This window comes from Moschus berezovskii, chromosome 4 (assembly GCF_049115385.1).
Source record: "Moschus berezovskii isolate FMDL1 chromosome 4, NW_MosBer_1.0, whole genome shotgun sequence".
NCBI classification, from domain to species: Eukaryota; Metazoa; Chordata; class Mammalia; order Artiodactyla; family Moschidae; genus Moschus; species Moschus berezovskii.
The window spans coordinates 35384670-35409259 of record NC_142463.1 but is presented as its reverse complement, the minus strand read 5'-3'; the positions used below and the strand labels follow the sequence as shown (position 1 = coordinate 35409259).

At 41.7% G+C, this 24590-nt stretch overlaps 1 pseudogene; it reads left to right on the top strand.

Moving 5' to 3' along the window:
- The first annotated feature begins 5327 nt into the window (after window positions 1–5327).
- Window positions 5328–23453, top strand: LOC148778030 (cytochrome P450 2J2-like; annotated as a pseudogene).
- Window positions 23454–24590: the final 1137 nt, after the last annotated feature.

Sequence of the window (24590 nt, the reverse complement as noted above, 5' to 3'; positions counted from 1 at the left end):
GTCACTTATTCTGCCTTTGTGAGTTTTGGCAAAACACTTCCCTCTGAACTTGCTGGACCATCTGTAAAATGAGAATGATAATTTCAGTTCATAGGGAAGTTTTAAAAAATTAAATCAGATTCAGGCAGAAGTTCTGAAATGTCTATCCGATTTTCAGTAAGTAAGGAATCTTACCCATTCTAATCAGTCTCCTCTGGACACATTTCAATGGAAAGTGTTAATCACAGGAGCCTGAATGCTACTCGAAACAAAATATGGCATGTTTTCCCCCTAATTCACAAAGTAAACTTTCAGATAAGTAAGAAGCTTTTAATTTTAACGAAATTCTTTTTTTTTTCTTTTATGGAATAAGTGTTTAGTGTTATATCTAAAAAGTCATTGCCATCTAGTATCATCTAGCTGTTTTACTTTGTTGTCTTCTAGGAGTTTTATAGTTGTGAGTTTTACATTTGGATTTGTAATTTATTTTCAGTTAACTTTTGTGAAAAGTGTAGGATTGGTGACCAGGTTCATTTTTATATGTGGATAATCCAGTTGCTAACGCATGCCTTCTGCAAAAGACTATCCTTTTTCCATTGAATAGCATTTGCTCCTTTGTCAAGGAACAGTTGACTATTGATGTGACTCTTTTTCTGGAGTTTCTATTATTTTCTCATGATCTATTTGTATATTCTTTCACCAATACCACTTGTTCTGATTATGCAACTTTACAGTAAGTCTTGAAGACAAGGGGTTGTCCATCCTCCAAATTTGTTCTCCTTTTATAATGTGTTTGCTACTCCAGGTCATTGACCTTTCTATATAAACTTTAGGATCAGCTTGTGGATTTTGCTTTACAGATTTACAGAAAATTTGAGTGGAGAATACAGTTCCATATACTCATTCATTACCCCCCATTTTCTCATATGATTAACAACTTCGGTTCAGTTCAGTTCAGTCGCTCAGTCGTGTCCGACTCTTTGCGACCCCATGAATCACAGCACGCCATGCCTCCCTGTCCATCACCAACTCCCGGAGTTCACTCAAACTCATGTCCATCGAGTCGGTGATGCCATCCAGCCATCTCATCCTCTGTCGTCCCCATCTCCTCCCACCCCCAATCCCTCCCAGCATCAGACTCTTTTCCAGTGAGTCAACTCGTCGCATGAGGTGGCCAAAGTATTGGAGTTTCAGCTTTAGCATCAGTCCTTCCAATGAACACCCAGGACTGTTAACAACTTGCATGCTATAATTGATGAGTCAATATTAATATATTATTTCTAACTACATACTTTACATTAGTCTGTTGCACATTCCAAAGGCCTTTTATCTTTCCATAATTTTTAGAATCAATTTTCAATTTGTCAATAACATTTAAATAACCCACTGGAATTTTGTTTTCAGTTCAGTTCAGTTCTGTCACTCAGTCGTACCTGACTCTCTGTGACCCCATAGACTGCAGCACACCAGGCTTCCCTGTCCATCACCATCTCTTGGAGCTTTCTCAAACTCATGTCCATCAAATCGGTGATGCCATCCAACCATCTCATCCTCTGTTGTCCCCTACTCCTCCCGCCTTCAATCTTTCCCAGCATTAGGGTCTTTTCCAACGAGTCAGTTCTTCACATCAGGTGGCCAAAATATCCAATGAATATTCAGGACGGATTTCCTTTTAAAATGGACTGGGTGGATCTCGTTGCAGTCCAAGGGACTCTCAAGAGTCTTCTCCAACACCACAGTTCAAAAGCATCAATTTTATTTAGGAATTCATTAAATTATATACACATTTTTTCATTTATGTATATATTTGGGAAGAATTGACACCTTGATAATATTTTCTTCCTTATAGTATATTAAAAAGCAGAGACATTACTTTGCCAACAAAGGTCCGTCTAGTCAAGGCTGTGGTTTTTCCTGTGGTCATGTATGGATGTGAGAGTTGGACTGTGAAGAAAGCTGATCGCTGAAGAATTGATGCTTTTGAACTGTGGTGTTGGAGAAGACTCTTGAGGGTCCCTTGTACCACAAGGAGATCCAGCCAGTCCATTCTAAGGGAGATCGATCCTGGGTGTTCATTGGAAGGACTGATGCTAAAGCTGAAACTGCAATACTTTGGCCACCTCATGCGGCGAGTTGACTCACTGGAAAAGACTCTGATGCTGGGAAAAGTTGGGGGCAGGAGAAGAAGGGGACGACCGAGAATGAGATGGCTGGATGGCATCATCGACTCTGTGGACATGAGTTTGAGTGAACTCCGGGAGTTGGTGATGGACAGGGAGGCCTGGCGTGCTGTGATTCATGGGGTCGCAAAGAGTCAGACACGACTGAGCGACTGAATTGAACTGAACTGAACTGATGTCCATAGAATATCTCTCCATTCTTTTGTATTTCCTTTGGTTTCTTTCATCATGGTGTTGTAGTATTCCTCTTGTTGTTAATATACAACTAAGTATCTCATCATCCTTTTGTTTTTGTTTCTGTTTTGGTGCTCATGTAAATGATATTGAGTTTTAAATTTCAAACTCCAATTGTTCACGACAGGTAATTAAGTAAGAAATTAACTTTTCTATATTAATCCTTTTTTACTTCATACTATTATAATACAATTCAAGAATGTTAGATGTATGTCTGACCTGGACATTTTTATAATGTTAAGCTTTCCAGTTCACAACATGACATATTTCCATTTATTTGTGTCTTCTTTAATTTTGTTCAACAATACAGTATGTCCCCTACATACTAAAGAATTCCATTTTGAGAGCACATTCATAAGTCTAATTTTGTTCATAAGTCCAATTAAGTTAGCCTAGGTACCCAACTAACACAGTCAGCTATATCGTACTGTACTGTAACAGGTTTATCATAATTTTCACACAAATAATACATAAAAAAACACAAAAATAAAACATTTTTAACCTTATAGTATAGTCCCTTGGAAAGTACAGTAGTATATCACAACAGCCGGCTTGCAGGGGCTGGCATCAGGTGAGCTGACAAGTGACGACAGTTAGTGACCAGAGGAGGAGCCAGTGGAGGTGGGAAATGGTGGAGCTAAAGGGCCATCAGCACCAGGAGATGGAGGGCAAGCTGCAGTGTCACTCACGCCCAACACTGGCACTCACGTTCACATCTTTGAAAGTTTACAACTTGAAGCTTTCTATGCAGGGGGTTTTCTGGAGTTTATACTTTTCAATGTATAAGTCTTTTGTCTTCTTGGTTAAGTTCTTTCCTAAGTATTTTGTTGTTTTGATGCTGAGCTAAAACTGTCTCTGCCAATGAAATATAGAAAACCCAATCATATTCATCACTGCCTTCTATTTATTGCTACTGATTTTTATTTCTTTTCTGTTTTTCACCCTTTAACCCTCTTGTCTGATTTTAATTGAGTATTTTGGATAATTACATTTTCTCTTCTGTCTTAGCATGTCCATTCTTTACCTTTTTTTAAAACATAAGTGATTGTCCTACACTTCATAGTATACATTTCCAACTGATTCAAACATACATTCAAATACCATTAAATTGCTTGGTTGGTACTCCAGTAACTTGTAACAGCATTTTCCTAATTCTTCTGTCCTTTCAAACATTGCATCATTCATATCACTTATCTGTAAGCTATAATAAATAAATCATTCAGTTCAGTCAGTTCAGTCGCTCAGTCGTGTCTGACTCTTTGTGACCCCATGAATCACAGCACGCCAGGCCTTCCTATCCATCACCAACTCCTGGAGTTCACTCAAACTCATGTCCATCAAGTCGGTGATGCCATCCAGCCATCTCATTTTCTGTCGTCCCCTTCTCCTCCCGCCCCCAATCCTTCCCAGCATCAGAGTCTTTTCCAGTGAGTCAACTCATCGCACGAGGTGGCCAAAGTATTGCAGTTTCATCTTTAGCATCAGTCCTTCCAGTGAACACCCAGGATTGATCTCCTTTAGCATGGACTGGTTGGATCTCCTTGCAGTCCAAGGGACCCTCAAGAGTCTTCTCCAACACCACAGTTCAAAAGCATCACTTCTTCGGCGATCAGTTTTCTTCACAGTCCAATTCTCACATCCATACATGACCACAGGAAAAACCATAGCCTTGACTAGATGGACCTTGGTTGGCAAAGTAATGTCTCTGCTTTTTAATGTGCTATCTAGGTTGGTCATAACTTTCCTTCCAAGGAGTAAGCGTCTTTTAATTTCATAGCTGCAATCAGCATCTGCAGTGATTTTGGAGCCCCCCAAAAATAAAGTCTGACACTGTTTCCCCATCTATTTCCCATGAAGTGATGGGACCAGATGCCCTGATCTTTATTTTCTGAATGTTGACCTTCAAGCCAACCTTTTCACTCTCCTCTTTCACTTTCATCAAGAGGCTTTTGAGTTCCTCTTCACTTTCTGCCATAAGGGTGGTGTCATCTGCATATCTGAGATTATTGATACTTCTCTCGGCAATCTTGATTCCAGCTTGTGCTTCTTCCAGCCCAGCGTTCCTCATGATGTACTCTGCATATAAGTTAAATAAGCAGGGTGACAATATACAACCTTGATGGACTCCTTTTCCTATTTGGAACCAGTCTGTTGTTCCATGTCCAGTTCTGACTGTTGCTTCCTTACCTGCATACAGGTTTCTCAAGAGGCAGGTCAGGTGGTCTAGTATTCCCATCTCTTTCAGAATTTTCCACAGTTTATTGTGATCCACACAGTCAAAGGCTTTGGCATAGTCAATGAAGCAGATTACTATTTTTATTTTGAACAAACTCTTAGACTAATTAAGAATTAAAAAATAAGAGATTTAACAACCCTAATTTATTTTTTTTCTAATGTCCTGTCTTTCCTTAGATCTGTTTCCTACTTTCTGAAGAACTTTAACATTTCTTATAAGGCAGGTCTACTAGCAACAAATTCCCTCAAATTTTGTTTGAAAAATTTTAGTATTCCTTAACTGCTGGATGGAACCAAGAACGGCACATGCATAATTTTGTCGTTGAAGCCATCTCTGTGAAGAGACTAGTGTGATGCCAGGTATATTGTAAGACACAAGAAATGTCAGGTGCTGTTGTTTTTCTGATTGTTCGTTAGGCTCAGTTCCAGTCATTGGGTGAGAAGGTGATTGAAAAACACAAACTCAAGCGTCTGTGGAGCTCTCTGACAAGCAATGAAACTATAAACTTTAGAGCACACTTGGCCTCAAAGAATGAGATTCTCTAGCAAAAACAAAACCAAAACACCACGCTTCTAGCCTGGCCTTTTCCAAGACCCAAGCAAGTTCTACCGGGAGTCCCAAGCTAGACATCTAGTGAGCGGCAGTCAGGCTTGGGGGTAGAGGGAAGGAGCAGAGCCTGTAGGGGCCGGTTTCGGGGAATGTCGGGGAGCAAGAGGCCGACCCTAAGGAAGGACAGGTCTGGAGGCTGACCCTGGGGGCCAGGCGGGGCAGAGGAGGGGTGCAGTGGAACAGGGGCCCCGAAAGTGGGCGGCAGCGGGGCGGGGCAGGAAAGGCTGGCGGTGTTGAAAGCAGAGAGGAAGAGACCCTCTGGAACTCTGGTGTTTTGAACTGCGAAAGAGGGGCCAGACTTCGCAGCCACGCTGGAGGTACTGGGCTCCCTGGTGGAGCCCGGACCGCGGCATTCTGGACCGCGCTTCGTCCCGGGTGCTCCTGATGGGGGCCTCCGCCTTTCCCTTCGTTGCTAATCTCCTCAAAAGGCAGCGTGGAAAGAACTACCCACCAGCGCCCCGCCCTGCCCCGGCCTACCCTTCTTAGGCAACTTCTTCCATCTGGACTTTAAGCACTTAGACTTGTCGCTTCAGCAGGTAGGAGTGGGCAGAGGTGCCCGGACACGTCCTGACCCTGGCCTGCAGGACAAGGGCCATTCCGGGTACCCAGGGTGGGAGGATGGGAATTCTGAGGCTAAAGCAGGCATCTGCTTTGAGCTTCTCTCTTCTCCCCAGCAGCTGGCATGATTACACCTATGCTTTCTAGGGATGAAATATTAACTGTTTACTATTTAAGTGTGTGTCTTGTTAGTATTATTGGGATATGCTATTTCTAATATGATCACCTGATCCCTGGTGAGGGGCCAAGGGAATGCTGTCCTTTCCCTCTGAGAGGCAGTTTCCCATGTGTAAAATGGTAATGTGTTGGTAGTTCAGTACTGTCCGACTGTTTGCAAGCCCCTGGACTGGGGCCTGTCAGGCTCCTCTATCCATATAATTCTCCAGGCAAGAATACTGGAGTGGATAGATCTCCAGGGGATATTCCCCACCCAGGGATTGAACCCAGGTCTCATGCACTGCCTGTGGATTCTTTCCCGGCTGAGCCTCCTACCTAAATCCTCACCACTTTTCAACTGAACTGCACCCATCCCCACAAGGACTGAGCCCTTCATTTTTCAACTCCCTGACCTGCAATCTCCTCTCACTAATCATTTAAAAATATCATTCACCTGCTTAGATGTTAGTAGTGTTCTCACTTGCTTCCCACACTTTTTCCTAAAAAGCCACCTAAAAATCGTGTTGTAGCCTTTTTCCTCTGCTTTATAGTCATCTCCCATCAGGGCTCCCTAACTGTGACCACATTCCTTATTTTCCCCACATTTTCTTAACTATCTTTGCCACAGTCATACGGTTTGTTGTAAGAACATTTATGTGAAGAAGAAAAAATATTTTTGGACTAAGGTAGAAAAATGATAAGTAAGACGGATAAATGTATTTGTGAGGATATACAGTCATATGAAAAAGGTTGAAAGTTATTTCTGTCTCACAAATAAGTTGAGATGTAGGCAGGGAAGACCAGGATGGGAAGGCTGCTTTGTTCCAAAACAAAGGTCATCCAAAAACTGCAGTGCTCCATCTTGCTGTTCTGCTCCTGCAACACTGTCACATGTGGGTTCTGGACCAGAAAAAGGAAAGTGGGCAGAGGAGAGAACCAACTTTCCTTTAAGGACACAGCCTAGAAGATGTACCCATCACCACTACTCACGTCCCACTGGCCACACCAGAAATGAGGTTTTTGTTTGGGAAGTCATGTGGCCAGTTAACACTTATGTAGTCCTTCACTCAGAAGAAGAGAGAACATCTTCACGCTTTCATTTAAAGGTGAGACATACAGAGTGTTAGAAAGAGCCCAACTTTGTGCTCATCAGTTATGCACTAAATCTCTGTGTCTCCTTTCCTGAAAACCGTGAATACATTGTCAGGTTGTTATAAGAACCAAAAGAACCAATCAGTTTACTGCCAGGTGCCTCAGTTCAGTTCAGTTCAGTTGCTCAGTCGTGTCCGACCCTTTGCGACCCCATGAACCACAGCACGCCAGGCCTTCCTGTCCATCACCAACTCCCGGAGTTCACTCAAACTCATCTCCATTGAGTCAGTGATGCCATCCAGCCATCTCATTCTCTGTCGTCCCCGTCTCCTCCCGCCCCCAATCCCTCCCAGCATCAGAGTCTTTTCCAGTGAGTCAACTCGTCGCATGAGGTGACCAAAGTATTGGAGTTTCAGCTTTAGCATCAGTCCTTCCAATGAACACCCAGGATTGAACTCCTTTAGAATGGACTGGTTGGATCTCAAGAGTCTTCTCCAGCACCACAGTGCAAAAGCAGGGCCTAACACACAACTAATGCTTATTTCTTTCTCTACTACCCTCCCCCTTTCTTCAAAACTATATAGTAACAAACTCAAGGAAAGCCATCAGTTGGTTGCATACCAGGCATCACACTAGTCTAGCCTGATTGCTTCGTGGGCTCCATCAATCCACTCTCTGGCCACTTCCTTTGTGCAGGTCTAACCAGAGTCCCTTGCTAAAATACACTCCCAAGTGTATCAATAACAATAAATAATTCTATTATTAGTTGTAGTGTTATGGTTACTTATCACCACGATTTTAAAGATGAGAACTAGTAATAGCCCTCATATTATGCATTTGAAAACTGAAACACAAGTAAGTTAAATAACTAAAAATCACACATAAAATAACAAGTAGAATCTACCTGAGAGAAAAGAATTTGTATGACTTCAAAATCCAAGTTCTTAAGCACTCACTGTTGTTACCTCTTGTATTAAATTTTCCAATTGCAAACAAAACAAGATCTGAAATATTTCACTTGACATTAAGATATCCTTGGTCCAGCTCACACTGCCTGCCAGACTTCAGCCTTGTCCCTCATCTCTCTATACAAATGACTGGTATTTTTTCCAAGAACCTATCCTAGCCCCTGGAGTTCTTTATGTGCTTCTTATATATCCCCTATCAAATAATTTATTGCACAGAATGGCAAAAATGGGAACTGACTACCTAATGATATGCTCCATTACATTGCAAGTAATTGAAACATAAGGACCTGTACCCCCAGGGCTTGGCCTTGACCAGCCACAGGGTTAGTTCTCTTTAATGAATCTTCGCTGCAGTCAGACAGGAGAGCTCACTGGTTCCCAAAGGCCCACATTTTCCTATCTGCGCATTTGTGTGTGCTATTCACAGAGCATAAATATCTTTGTCTTTACAATAGGTGTCTTTTCACTGGCTCAAATACTGTCTTCTCTTAGAAGTTTTCTCCCATATCTGGAGTGGAAATTGATTTCTTCTTTCGATACCTTCACTTCCCTTTCAGCACTATAACATATATCATCTTCCACTGTGCATTAATTTTTTTTCTGTAGTGTTCTTTTACCAAGAGACTTTGATGCTTTAGGAAAACACCATAGCACATTGATCTGTGTATTGTCCCCACATGTAAAATAACAATGTCGGATGGTGCCTGGCAACTCTGAAGCATTTCATAAAAACCTGTTGGATTGAATTTGAATTTGATTTCCACAGACTGTTCTCAGAAACCTGGCATAAACCCAAGAAAAACTACCTTTGAAACCTAGAATCTTAGTGGGTGTTCATGTACCCCCGGGGATTGTTGAACCCCTGAAACTATATTCATGTGTATAGGATTTTACTGGACATACACTAGTTTCTCAAAGGATTCTATGATTCAAAAAATATGAACTACTGTTATGAGTCTTTATTCTGTATGTCCTTAGGTTTCTTTATTGCGCTTCATTGACTGGAAACACTTGTTAACTATAAGAGCAATGCAAGCACATTGAGACATTTAAAAACACAATTCAGCAAGTGAGATAATCTTACCCTTCCTTGTGCCTAAGCCTCCACCAATCCCCCACCACCGCCCCTCCAACACACACACAGAGACACATACACAGACACTGCTCAGTGCTGCTGAGTGTTCAGAGGAACAGACCCTCTCGTTACTGCCAGTGGGAATAAGAATTGGTATAAGGGTAGGAAGTCAAGAAACACCTGGAGTAACAGGCAAATTTGGCCTTGGAGCACGAAATGAAGCAGGACAAAGGCTAATAGAGTTTTGCCAAGAGAATGCACTGGTCATAGCAAACACCCTCTTCCAACAACACAAGAGAAGACTCTACAAATGGACATCACCAGATGGTCAACACCAAAATCAGATTGATTATATTCTTTGCAGCCAAAGATGGAGAAGCTGTATACACTTAGCAAAAACAAGACCAGGAGCTGACTGTGGCTCAGATCATGAACTCCTTATTGCCAAATTCAGACTGAAATTGAAGAAAGTAGGGAAAACCACTAGAACATTCAGATATGACCTAAATCAAATCCCTTATGATTATACAGTGGAAGTAAGAAATAGATTTAAGGGACTAGATCTGATAGATAGAGTGCCTGATGAACTCTGGACGGAGGTTCATGATATTGTACAGGAAACAGGGACCAAGACCATCCCCATGGAAAAGAAATGCAAAAAAGCAAAATGGCTGTCTGAGGAGGCCTTACAAATAGCTGTGAAAAGAAGAGAAGCAAAAGGCAAAGGAGAAAAGGAAAGATATAAGCATCTGAATGCAGAGTTCCAAAGAATAGCAAGGAGAGATAAGAAAGCCTTCCTCAGCGATCAATGCAAAGAAATAGAGGAAAACAACAGAATAGGAAAAACAAGAGATATCTTCAAGAAAATTAGAGATATCAAGGGAACATTTCATGCAAAGATAGTCTCGATAAAGGATAGAAATGGTATGGACCTAACAGAAGCAGAAGATATTAAGAAGAGGTGTCAAGAATACACAGAAGAACTGTACAAAAAAGATCTTCATGATGAAGATAATCACGATGGTGTGATCACTCACCTGGAGCCAAACATCTTGGAATGTAAAGTCAAGTGGGCCTTAGAAAGCATCACTATGAACAAAGCTAGTGGAGGTGATGGAATTCCAATTGAGCTCTTTCAAATCTTGAAAGATGCTGTGAAAGTGCTGCACTCAATATGCCAGCAAATTTGGAAAACTCAGCAGTGGCCACAGGACTGGAAAAGGCCAGTCTTCATTGCAATCCCAAAGAAAGGCAATGCCAAAGAATGCTCAAACTACAGCACAATTGCACTCATCTCACACGCTAGTAAAGTCATGCTCAAAATTCTCCAAGCCAGGCTTCACCAATATGTGAACCGTGAACTTCCAGATGTTCAAACAGGTTTTAGAAAAGGCAGAGGCACCAGAGATCAAATTGCCAACATGCTGGATCATGGAGAAATCAAGAGAGTTCCAGAAAACCATCTATTTCTGCTTCATTGACTATGCCAAAGCCTTTGACTGTGTGCATCACAATAAACTGTGGAACATTCTGAAAGAGATGGGAATACCAGACCACCTGACCTACCTCTTGAGAAACCTGTATGCAGGTCAGGAAGCAACAGTTAGAACTGGCCATGGAACAACAGAGTGGTTCCAAATAGGAAAAGGAATACGTCAAGGTTGTATATTGTCACCCTGCTTATTTAACTTATATGCAGAATACATCATGAGGAACGCTGGGCTGGAAGAAGCACCAGCTGGAATCAAGATTGCCGGGAGAAATATCAATAACCTCAGATATGCAGATGACACCACCCTTATGGCAAAAAGTGAAGAGGAACTAAAAGCCTCTTGATGAAAATGAAAGAGGAGAGTGAAAAGGTTGGCTTGAAGCTCAACATTCAGAAAACAAAGATCATGGCATCTGGTCCCATCACTTCATGGGAAATAGATGGGGAAACAGTGGAAGCAGTGTCCGACTTTATTTTGGGGGGCTCCAAAATCACTGCAGATGCTGATTGCAGCCATGAAATTAAAAGACGCTTACTCCTTGGATGGAAGGTTATGACCAACCTAGATAGTATATTAAAAAGCAGAGACATTACTTTGCCAACAAAGGTCCATCTAGTCAAGGCTATGGTTTTTCCCGTGGTCATGTATGGATGTGAAAGTTGGACTGTGAAGAAAGCTGGTCGCCGAAGAATTGATGTTTTTGAACTGTGGTGCTGGAGGAGACTCTTGAGAGTCCCTTGGACTGCAGGGAGATCCAACCAGTCCATTCTAGAGGAGATCAATCCTGGATGTTCATTGGAAGAACTGATGCTAAAACTGAAACTCCAATACTTTGGCCACCTCATGTGATGAGTTGACTCACTGGAAAAGACTCTGATGCTGGGAGGGATTGGGAGCAGGAGGAGACGGGGATGACAGAGAATGAGATGGATGGATGGCATCACCGACTCGATGGACATGAGTTTGAGTGAACTCCGGGAGTTGGTGATGGACAGGGAGGCCTGGTGTGCTGTGATTCATGGGGTCGCAAAGAGTCGGACACGACTGAGCGATTGAACTGAACTGAACTGATGACTGATTCATGTTGATGTTTGACAGAAAACAACAAAATTCTGTAAAGTAATTATCCTTCAATTAAAAAATAAAAAAATAAAAAACAAGAATTGGTATACTTTTCTTTTTTTCATTTTTCTCTTTTTGTACCTTTGGTCAGTTGGTTTTGGGTTTAAGAACTTGATAGACTCTCCCTCAACTTATCTCATCTCACTAACTCACCACTTCTAATTTTTTTATTCTAATCATTTATTTTGCTCTCTTTTATTATTTAAGTGCCTGGGAAGGATTGGGGGAGGGAGGAATCGGGGACGACAGAGAATGAGATGGCTGGATGGCATCACCGACTCTGTGGACATGAGTTTGAGTGAATTCTGGGAGTTGGTGATGGACAGGGAGGCCTGGCGTGCTGTGATTCATGGGGTCTCAAAGAGTCGGACATGACTGAGCGACTGAACTGAACTGAATCCTTCATTTGATATTTTTATCCTTCATAGGATAAACTTTGTAACCTATTACTTTTATTTGCCTTTTTTTTAGCTTCTATGTAAATCCTTGTTTTTCTGTAATCATTTCTGATTTTAAGTCTGTGTTAGCCTCTTGAACCACCTTATTTTTAACCTTTTATTCTTGTAAACTGTTTCTTTTTTGATGACTTGTCTGTTGTACATGGAAGAATATTCTCTACCTGACAAAGTATTCTCAGATGACTTTGGCTTACATATTTATATCCATGTAAAGCAATTGGCCCAGTGACTGGCAATGTGTGCTCAAGAATTGGTAGACATTACCATCATCAATACCAGGGCTTCACGACTCACTTGACCTATCCATGTTTACATAGTACCATTACAGTGTTTGATCCAGTCCCCTTGGACTGAAAATATACATGGACAGAGAATTGGCAGAGATGAAACTCTGAAGAAATTCATTTCAGAAGGTGCTTCAAGCTGAAATTCCAGGTTGTACACCTTGTCAGTGAGGAGCCCCTTAGCTTAAACTGAGATTTTCAGCAGTTCCAAAAAAATCCTTATTATATATTCTAAATTAATTGAGAAATCTTTTTAAAATAAAACCCTAGACGTTCTTCCAGGTGTTCAACAAAATGAAGTAAAAAATCTGATTTCCATCCTACCCTTTCTTAGAGAAAGACATGTACTTTAGAGGCAGACCAAACTAAGATAGAAACTTGGTTCTGCTCTTTCTAACAAGACAGACTTACTGTGCTAGGGATGAATAAACAAGGCTGGACGGCTCTAGACCTACTAGACAATGGAAGGCTTGAATTCAGGCTTGGTCTTTCATATGGGTGCAGGGTGGTGGAATGAGACTAAATCCATGATGTTTTCTCTCATGGGGTGACACAGTCCATGGAGTTCTAGGTGACTTGGGAGAGCATCAGTGCATGGCAGTTGAGTCGGTGGGGCAAACCTGGAGGAAATGAAGGCTCCTGTTTAATACCACAGCCTGCAGCAAGACAGAGCCCTACAGACTGGAAGGAGAGGCAGGGTCTACATAGACCCCTCTCTTGAATAAACTTGTCAGGGAAGACTTCGACTAGTGATAACTGATTCTCCTCTATGTTATATTTGCACACACCTGCACATTTGTGTTGGAGAAGGCAATGGCACCCCACTCCAGTACTCTTGCCTGGAAAATCCCTAGTAGGCTGCGGTCCATGGGGTCGTGAAGAGTCGGACATGACTGAGCGACTTCACTTTCACTTTCACTTTTCATGCATTGGAGAAGGAAATGGCACCCCACTCCAGTGTTCTTGCCTGGAGAATCCCAGGGACGGGGGAGCCTGGTGGGCTGCCGTCTATGAGGTCGCACAGAGTCGGACACGACTGAAGCGACTTAGCAGCAGCAGCAAGTAGCATGGTATCTGATTTTGGGCTCTACCCCCATACAAAGTTTTGCTTTGTACATTCAACCTGCAGCCCCACCCTCCCCCAAAGCGCATGGAGTTGGGATTCTTAAATAGTAAACAGTTAAAATAGTTCAGTGTTCTTGCCTGGAGAATCCCAGGGACAGAGGAGCCTGGTGGGCTGCCGTCTATGGGGTCGCACAGAGTCGGACATGACTGAAGTGACTTAGCAGCAGCAGCAGCACATTTGTGTACATTTGCAACACACCCCTACACACTTCTTTTCTCTCTCTTCCTCTCCTGACCCTCACTCTCATTCTCACATTCATGCCTTCACATCCATGAAGCTGTAAGGTCCTAGTGCCATCGTAGGTTCATGTCTTTATCCTCAAATCTTACATAATGCCTAGTAAATAGCTCCTATCCCCAACAGCTTTACCACCTTGGCTAAGTTACTCCTGCTGACTCATTTTCCTCAAGAGAGATGCTGACATTCATCACTACCATAGGATGGTTGTGAAATTAAATGAAATACAACACGAAAGGTGGTTAGCATGGCACCCAGTGGATGTGGTTGTCTGTGCCACAAGACCCTCTCTCCTGCATGTCATACCTGTACTGTGGTCCTGTCACCAGGTGTGCATGCATCCATGTCCGTTTGCACACAGAGTCTCAAGTGGATGTCGGCCAGCCGGTAAACAAAGTACCTTTCACATTGCTATTCTCATCCTTCCTCACAGAAGCTTTGTGGGAGGAACATTTTTCTCCCTTTATTGCTGGGGAGCTGAGACTCCAAAAAGTGAAGCAACTTTCCCTGGAGCTCACAACTAGTCAGCTATAGAGTTAAGATTTGCACAGGGCTCCAGAGCTAGAGTACTGTTCTCCATACCTGATCCCAGCCCAGTAATACGTTTCCTGTCTTTTGAACTTCTTGAGGAAAGGGTCATTCTTGCCTGGTTAAGCAGAGAGAATTTACTAAGTCCATACCTGCAACACCATTGGTTTAATAAACATATCTCGCCTTCACTGATGAGTCACATGCAATGATCTCTCTTCCTTCTTTAGACTCCAAGATGCTTAAGGTTAGATACCTTGTTTATTTTATTATATCTTTTTGCCTTATTCTCAAGCTGCAGTGGTTTATGCTCACTCAATTCGAGTAGGTTGAACATATGAGTGAATGTTTATAATGAGTGCCCATGTCCTATAGTGGAGTCTAGTTGAGAGGAGGATAAATAGAGACAAGTAGAAACATCCCCATCCTACCAAGGTGTACACACAATGCTCCACACACAGACTCCTCTCTATGTGCATTCCATCAGCAACATACACCCTTCATTCCTGGACAGACATTCGTGTGCTTATTTACCTGTGATTATTCCACTGTTTTTCAGTTTGTGAAGAAATATGGGAACATGATTAGCCTGGAAATGGGTGGATTTTCTACAGTTTTTTTAAGTGGATTGCCCAAAATCAAAGAAGCCCTTGTCCACCAGGACCAAAACTTGTGAACCACCCCATATACAGCCTATCCAAGAAAATATCTTTAAGAAAAATGGTTTCTTGACTAATGTAAGAGGTGAATGTTTGATATTCTTGTAGTCTCTGAAATGTACTTTTGTGACTGTAATTCTCCAATACTCCAGGGACCTGCCCCCTTGTAAGTCCCTGCCCCTCAAGGAAGCTGAGTCCCTCATTTCCCTGTTGAAGGCACCCCCTCAGGGCACCTGGCAGGGTCAGTGTTAATGTCAGGGATTTGGGAGAAGTGACTTCACCTGCATGAACTCACTCAGGACGTTTTGGTAAATAAGTATCCTCATCACTCAGTGATGTAATGTGTTGTTTAAGCAAAGGAAAAGCTCTATTTCTACTTTCCCATTCAGATGTCTTCCCCAGGAAAATGGAGGTGAATCAGCTTCCTCCTGCTGATTATGTGATCCTTTCTTGCCTCTAATTTCTTATGTCCTGTTATTAAGGCTGTGCTCATCAGGTACTTTGAACCTATAATCTATGAGTTTGGCATGAATACTTAAAATGATAGTAAAATAAACTTGCATGTTTAAAAATCTAAATGAAAAGCTCAAATATATTATTCTACCCAAGTACCATTTTTTCAAGTTTTTCTCAATTCCTCTTTGTAATATTTCATCCATTAACTCTACATCATGTCACTCTGTTATTTGTCATGTGAAGCCTGGTGCTAGGCACCAGTGACAAAACAGTGAGGAGAGTGATGAAATCCTTGTTTTTCTGTAACTTACACTCCATTCAGGAAACCAGTATCAATTACTCTAATAGTTTAAAGCCATAGTGTTCTGAAGATAAGAGCACGATGCACTTCTTAGGAGTATCTAACATCCTGAGACTCAGGAGAAGCTAACGTAAGTAACAATTACTTTAATAAAGTGAAGAAACTATCAGACAGAGGGAATATAATGGGAAACATCTCTTGAGTGGGAAGATGAACACAGAACTGAGGCATTGAAGGTGGCTAGTGTAGGAAGAACAGAGATTAAATGGAGATAAAACTGCTGAATTCAAGCAGGAAGAGATAATGCGAGTTCTCATTAAGGATGTAGCTTTTTAACCTAATAACAATGGAAGCTCCTGAATGGTATCAGTAGAGAAAGGAATCTTCATCCTTACATGTTATGTTTTAAACTTCTCTCAGCTACAATGTGAAGAATAGAATAAAGGGAGCAAGAGACTTGCAGCATTTTAGGTGAGAGGAGGTGCTGGCTTGGACTAGGGAGGTAGAGAGAAATGAAAGTACAGCAGATTAAACCAGGAGAGTGGCCACGATGATACATGGATTTAAGTTACTCAGGAGGCAAATCCAATAAGACGGGATGACCTAGACAGAGGGTGAGGCATTGAGGTAGATATCCAAATTCGTAGGTGAAGGAAAGAGGTAAGCTGTGGAGGAGGACAGGTGTTGGCTGGCCTGGGTGCAGAGTATAGAGCAAACTATGATTTCAGTCATAGAAATGCTGAGTGTGAAATGCCTATAAATCAGCAGAGTCAAGCAGGCACTTACATATATGTCCAGAGCTGAGAAATAGAAATAGATGGTCATTATAAGTAGATCTCACTTAAAATTTTAGAAGTTAATGAGATTTTCCCCAAAATGGAGCATAGATAAGGAGAGAAGAGACTTCAGACCTCATCTTGAAGAGCTCCATCATTTCAAAATTCTATAAAAGATGAGCTAATGAAGGATACGGGAGTGTCTCTGTGATCAGAGAACTGGGAGGGAAATCTGTAGAGTGTGTGACCTGGACACCATTGGAAGAGTGTTCCAAGAAAGAAGTGTCTCCTGCTGCTGACATTTCAAAGTGAGATTGAGAGGATCCTGGACTGGATGGCAGGGAAGATCATGTCCTTGTGGTGGTGGAGGGCAAAGGCAGAAATGAGAAGGAGTTGAAGGGTGCTCTGAAAGTGAAGAAATGAAAGGGTGATGACCTCACTTGTATTATAAAATAAATGATCATTTATTGAACACACAAAGATGGATTTTTTTTTCCTTTGCCTGCGTTGTTCCTTCTGCATAGGCTGTTTATACTTCCTTGATTTGTCGAGTGATTCATTTCTCTTTTTAAGATCAGGTTAGATGAAAGCCTTTTCTCCTTACGAATATGGGTTTTCACTAATCCATAAATTCATTCTTAACATGTAGCATCATAACCACTTGAGTGTACTTTTTATGCAACAAGCATGGGCCTTTGAGTCAGGCAGACTTGAATTTGAATGCCTGTCCAGCTGCTTACTCACACTGTGACTTTGCAGAGTTTACTTTTATCCCTGTGCCTTGACGTTTTTCATCAATAAAACTTTCAGGGTGTGGCAGGTGTGATAAGACCTACCTCAGAGAGGATCTGTGAGTACTTAATTACATAATACATTACAAATGCCAAAGTGTCAAACAATTAGTAAATGTGAGTTGCTTATATCCGTTGCTTTGGGATTCTTTTTTTCTCTGAATAGTTTCAAACACCTTAAAGTCTTTCTCGTTCTTTCCATCTGATACATTGCTCCTCGTGGGTCTTGTTGACTTTCTTTTCATAACCTTGGTTTTCTTTTTCCCAGGCTTCATCATGTCTAATGGCCACATATGGAAGGATCTAAGAAGGTTCGCCCTGACAACTCTGGGGAACTTTGGTTTAGGAAGGAAGAGCTTAGAGGAATGCAATCAGGAAGAGGACACCTACCTCATCCAGACAGTAGGAGAGGAGAACGGTGAGCGTGTCATACGACAGGTGCAGGAACGGTGGCTCATACATTCACTAACAGAAGATGAATGAGTGCCTACCTGCGTGTCCTGCACCCAGCACTGTGAGGGCCCTGAGTGAATGACAGAGAACAGCAGCCACGACCTGCCCTCGTGGAGTTTGAGAATTAAAAATAAGAAGATGGGTTTAAAGCATATTACAGGTTTTTAAATCCTGGTAATCAGACTGACTCCCAGGCATTGACTTAGCACTTGGCTGCGTGTCGGACCCTGTGTGGGGGGCTGTGGACAGTCGCCGAGGTGGTCCTGCAGTCAGTGGGTCATATGTCACATAGAGCAGACTCTCTGGAAAACAGAAACCAATCTGAAGGCTCCACCTCTTCTTCTGCCTCCAGAACAGCCTTTCGACCCTCACTTCACAATCAACAATGCAGTTTCCAATATTATTTGCTCATCACCTTTGGGGAGCAGTTTGACTACCAGGACAGTCCAGGAGCTGCCGAAGCTGATGGATGAGGTCATGTATCTGCAGACATCAGTGTGGCGCCAGGTGAGGCAGTTCTCACTTCCTATCTTGGATTAGGATATTGGGCTGGTGTCAGACACAGATGAGATGGACTCTTCCATTCCTTTTCAGCTAAAATGTAGCATTTTGAAAATGACTTCAGCACAAGCTTATTTGAAAGCAGTCTGTTGACTTTAGTGTTTCTGGTAATATTTTACATATTTACTGTAGATAAAGAGCATCTCTAGCATTCATGTACATACAACGCTTTGCGTGACATACCCATGTGCACCTGTGCTCTTGGAAAAGCACAGCACTGTCATCATTTGTGAGCCCCTCCTCTCCGTGTCCCTCTCTAGCCCCACCTCCATCCTCCATCAGAGATACCTTTCAGTTCTGGCTCTCCTCGAGCACATTGTTTTCAGATTCATCTGGGTTAGATGCTCTTATTTTTACTCTGCATAGTTTTCTCTTTTTTATTAATTTTTATTTAATAAATGGTACAAAGAAAATGCCAAAAACATTAACAGTTAAAATTTCACCAAATGAAAAAATACTATAGAATACACAGTTGTAAAAAGCTACATTAAGTTATTTTACAACTGCTTCAAGCTACAAAAAGAAAAAAAAAAACCCAATGCCACACCTAAGTTATCCCTCTCTCAAAATAATGCCATTTATGTTATAAACCATGAGCACCCCATCAAAAGACGGGAACTGCTTTTGTTAATTCATATATATATATATATATATACATGACTATCATTTTGCTATACTTTACTCTGCATAGTTTTCTACTGTTTGAATATGTCACTGAAATTTTTTTATTATCTTCTTCATTGATGTACATGTGGAGGATTTCCACTTTGGGGAAAGTTGTGAATAAAGCTGCCATGAACATTCTTGTTCAGTTGTTCATGTAGACACATATACTCATTTCTCTTGCATATACACCTGGACATAAAAAAACTTAAATGTTTCCAAGTGGTTGTACTACTTACCCATCCATACATGACATTATATTCTAAACTTGTAGGATATGGATTTGAGGGATTCGAACCTCACTGCTTCCTTGGTAGTCCCTGCCTCCCTCTTTTGTCCTGCTAAGGTTTTGAGTCTGTCAAAACCTCTGCTCAGCCGCTTGGTCTCTCAGCCCCTTTTCTGGATTTGGAAGACATTTCTAAGGGAAATTAGCCCCAAGAGTTGAGATGAATAAACCCTCAGGTATCTAAAGGAAGATTTACTTTTATTCACTTTTAACAAGCAGCACTGCTTGGAGATTTATGGACCCATTTCACCAAAACTGAATAAGCAGTTAGCATGAATCCTGGTACATTAAATGGGCATAATGAATGTGAGCTATTATGATGATTACTGTCAATGTTATTTTTGAATAACATTCCTTATTCCCGCTTCTGTAATGGTAATTCTCCTATCCAGTAATTCCATTTTCTTCCTTCCTATTAAGACAGAACCTAGGAAGTCTGGGACCTCAGGGGTACCTCACTGACTATTCTCAGGGAAAAGAAATTCCTGGGAGGTTGGATGGTACAGTGGGACATAGGTAATATACATTTTTAGAGACCCAAAATAGATCAGGCACTGTTGGACAATTGCACACTCTACCTCAGTTAATTTTACAATAATCTTTTAAAGATAAAATGAAGCACCCTAATGTGTGCAAACAGATATGGGAATGTGTAAGCAAATCCACATAGTTGTCCATTCACTCTGGATTAAGGATATTTTGTATGGATCTCATGTGATTCTGCCAAGAAAATAACCCTTGTGCCCTATGGGCAGCAAGTTAAGCTATGTAGTGACAAATTACATCATCATCATCATCATTATTAATAATATTATTGTTGCCAGTCTCAACCCCATATACTGTAGCCTGCCAGGCTGCTTTGTCCATGGGATTCTCCAGTCAAGAATACCAGCATGGGTAGCCATTCTCTTCACTAGAGGATGTTCCTGACCTGCGGATCAAACCCATGCCTCCTGCACTGCAGGCGGGTTCTTTTCCAACTGAGAATCCAGGGAAGTCCCATTACTAGAAAGGAGCAGAGCTAACACACACAAAGATACATACACATATGCGCACATGCACACACACACACACACACACACACACACGTGACAATCACCAAGAAAAAGAAATAAAGCAAAATAAGGGAATGGAAAGAGGTACCAGATGAGCTGCTAATTATAGGATCATCAGGTAACACAGGTTCAAGTAAGTGACATTTGAGCAGCACCTGACTGACCATATAATACTTTCACTTTAATGGAATTAGTGACTGGAGTTGTATGGATTTCAGAGGAAGAGCATTCTATGTGCAAGGAATAGCAAATGCAGAGTCCTAAAGAAGAAAATCCTTTGTGTTTTTACAGAGACCAATGGGGCTGGACTGGAACGAGTAAGAGAGAACAAGATGGCAGGGAGTGATAGGAGAGGTGGAAACCGGAGGGTGAGGGACCAGATTATGTAGAGCTCCAGGCCAGGAGAAGGATGTAGAATTTGTCTAAATGTCTTGGAAAGTCATTGGAGGATTGAGAGCCAAAAAGTGAAATGATCCCATTAAACTGTTAATGATACCTTGGGCAGCTCAGTGGAAAATAGACTGGGAAGAAGGTTAGGAGAGAATCAGGAAAAATGTTGGAGGCTTCACAGCATCCAGGTAAGAAATGTTAGTGTTTTGTACGAGGATGACAAAGCAGATGGAATGGTGAGAAGTGGTCCAAGAGTGGTTATATTTTGAATGGAGTGCCGAAATGCTTTGCCAGAGGGGAAAAGAGGGTTGAGATAGGCACGATGAGTAGAGGGTGACTTTCATGGTTCAGTTCAGTTCAGTTCAGCCGCTCAGTCATGTCCAACTCTTTGCGAGTCCATTGACTGCAGTCCGCCAAGCCTCCCTGTCTATCACCAACTCCCGGAGTTTACCCAAACTCATGTCCATTGAGTCAGTGATGCCATCCAACCATCTCATCCTCTGTTGTTCCCTTCTTCTCTCACCTTCAATCTTTCCCAGCATCAGGGTCTTTCCCGATGAGTCAGTTCTTTGCATCAGGTAGCCAAAGTATTGGAGTTTCAGCTTTAGCATCAGTCCTTCCAATGAACCCCCAGAATTGAGCTCCTTTTAGAATGGACTGGTTGGATGCCCTTGCAGTCCAAGGGACTCTCAAGAGTCTTCTCCAACACCACAGTTCAAAAGCATCCGTTCTTCAGTGCTCAGCTGTCTTTATAGTCCAATTCTCACATCCATACATGACCACTGGAAAAACCATAGCCTTAACTAGACAGACCTCTGTTGATGAAGTAACCTCTCTGCTTTTTAATATGCTGTCTAGGTTGGTCATAACTTTCCAGACAAGGAGTAAGCATCTTTTAAGTTCATGGCTGCAATCACCATCTACAGTGATTTTGGACACCCCTAAAAATAAAGTCTGCCACTGTTTCCCCATCTATTTACCATGAAGTGATGGGACCGGATGCCATGATCTTAGTTTTCTGAATGTTGAGCTTTAAGCCAACTTTTCACTCTCCTCTTTCACTTTCATCCAGAGGCTCTTTAGTTCTTCTTCACTTTCTTCCATAAGGGTGGTGTCATCTGCATATCTGAGGTTATTGATATTTCTCTCAGCAATCTTGATTACAGCTGTGCTTCCTCCAGCCCAGCATTTCTCATGATGTACTCTTCATATAAGCTAAATAAGCAGGGTGACAATATACAGCCTTGATGTACTTGAGAAATATAGATTTCTCAAGAGGCAGGTCAGGTGGTCTGGTATTCCCATCTCTTTCAGAATGTTCCACAATTTGTTGTGATCCACACAGTCAAAGGCTTTGGCATAGTCAATAAAGAAGAAATATATGTTTTTCTGGAACTCTCTTGCTTTTTCGATAATCCAACGGATGTTGGCAATTGGATCTCTGGTTCCTCTGCCTTTTCTAAAACCAGCTTGAACATCTGGAAGTTCACAGATCACGTATTTTTGAAGCCTATCTTGGAGAATTCTGAGCACTACTTTACTAGTGTGTGAGTGCAATTGTGTGGTAGTTTGAGCATTCTTTGGCATTGCCTTTCTTAGGGATTGGAATGAAAACTCACCTTTTCCAGTCTTGTGGCCACTGCTGAGTTTTCCAAATTTGCTGGCATATTGAGTGAAGCACTTTCATAGCATCATCTTTTAGGATTTGAAATAGCTCAACTGGAATTCCATCACCTCCAGTAGTTTTGTTCATAGTGATGCTTCCTAAGGCCCACTTGCCTTCACATTCCAGGATTTCTGGCTCTAGGTGAATGTGAGTGATCACGCCATCATGATTATCTGGGTTGTGAAGGTCTTTTTTGTATAGTTCTTCTGTGTGTTCTTGCCCCCTCTTCTTAATATTTTCTGCTTCTGTTAGGTCCATACCATTTCTGGTTAAGTATGAATGAACAGAAGCGATGGAAAGAAGATGGTTTCTTTGTCTTCAAAAGTGGAAAACTGTCATCCACAGTGGCTCCCTGGTAAAAAAAAAAACCCACTTGTCAGTGCAGGAGATGTGGCTTTGATCCCTGGGTTGGGAAGATCCCCTGGAAAAGAAAATGGCAATGTACTCCAGTACCCTTGCCTGGGAAATCCCATGGACAGAGGAGCCTGGCAGGCTGCAGTCTATGGGGTTGCAAAGGAGTCGGACATAACTTAGTGACTAAACAACAACAACAACTTGTATCCATGACTGTTTTGTTTTCTCCATAAGCTTTACAATTTCTTTCCAAGGATAATGAATTTCCTTCCAGGACCCCACCAACCTCTCTTTAGTAAATGGAATAAACTGAACATGTTTATTGCCAGTGTGATTGAAAACCACAAGAGAGACTGGAATCCTGTGGAAGCAAGAGAATTCATTGATGCTTCCCTCCAGGAAATAGAAAATATGAGAAACCAGAGTTTTCTCCTGAGTTTTATTTATTTATTTAGTTTTTGTATGTTGAGTTTTTTTTCATTTTATTGGAGGCAAATTACCTTACATTAATATATTGGTTGGTTTTGCCATACATTGACATGAATCCGCCCTAGGTGTACATGTGTTCCCTTTCTTGAACCCCCCTCCCACCTCCCTCTTCCCCATATCCTCCGTCCATGTCATCCCCATGCACCAGCCTCAAGCATCCTGTATCATGCGTCGAACCTGGACTGGTCACTTATGATAATATACATGCTACAATGCCATTCTCCCCAATCATCCCACCTTCACCCTCTCCCACAGAGTCCCAAAAACTGTTCTATATGCCTATGTCTCTTTTGCAGTCTCGTATACAGGGTTTAGGTTACCATCTTTCTAAATTCCATATATATGCATTAGTATACTGTATTGATGTTTTTCTTTCTGGCTTACTTCACTCTGTATAATTGGCTCCAATTTCATCCACCTCATTAAAACTGATTCAAATGCATTCTTTTTGATGGCTGAAAAATACTCCATTGTGTATATGTACCAAAGCTTTCTTATCCATTCATCTGCAGATGGACATCTAGGTTGCTTCCATGTCCTGGCTATTATAAACAGTGCTGCAATGAACATTGGAGTACATGTGTCTCTCAATTCTGGATTCCTCGGTGTGTATGCCCAGGAGTGCGATTGCTGGATCATATGTCAGTTCTATTTCCAGGTTTTTGAGAAATCTCCACACTGTTCTCCATAGTGGCTGTACTAGTTTGCATTCCCACCAACAGTGTAAGAGGGTACCCTTCTCTCCACACCCTCTCCAGCATTTATTGCATGTAGACTTATGGATAACAGCCATTCTGAATGGTGTGAAATGGTATCTCATTGTGGTTTTGATTTGCATTTCTCTGATTATGAGGGATGTTGAGCATTTTTTCATGTGTTTGTTAGCCATCTTTATGTCTTCTTTGGAGAAATGTCTGTTTAGTTCTTTGGCCCATTTTTTGATTGGGTCACTTAGTTTTCTGGAATTGAGCTGCAGGAGCTGCTTGTATATTTTGGAGATTAATCCTTTATCAGTTGCTTCATTTGCTATTATTTTCTCCCATTCTGCAGGCTGTCTTTTCACCTTGCTTAGAGTTTCCTTTGCTGTGCAGAAGCTTTTGATTTTAATTAGGTCCCATTTGTTTATTTTTGCTTTTATTTCCAATATTCTGGGAGGTGGGTCTTGGAGGATCCTGCTGTGATTTATGTCAGAGAGTGTTTTGCCTACATTCTCCTCTAGGAGTTTTATAGAATCTGGTCTTACATTTAGCTCTCTAATCCATTTTGAGTTTATTTTGGTGTATGGTGTTAGGAAGTGTTCTAGTTTCATTCTTTTACAAGTGGCTGACCAGTTTTCCCAGCACCACTTGTTAAAG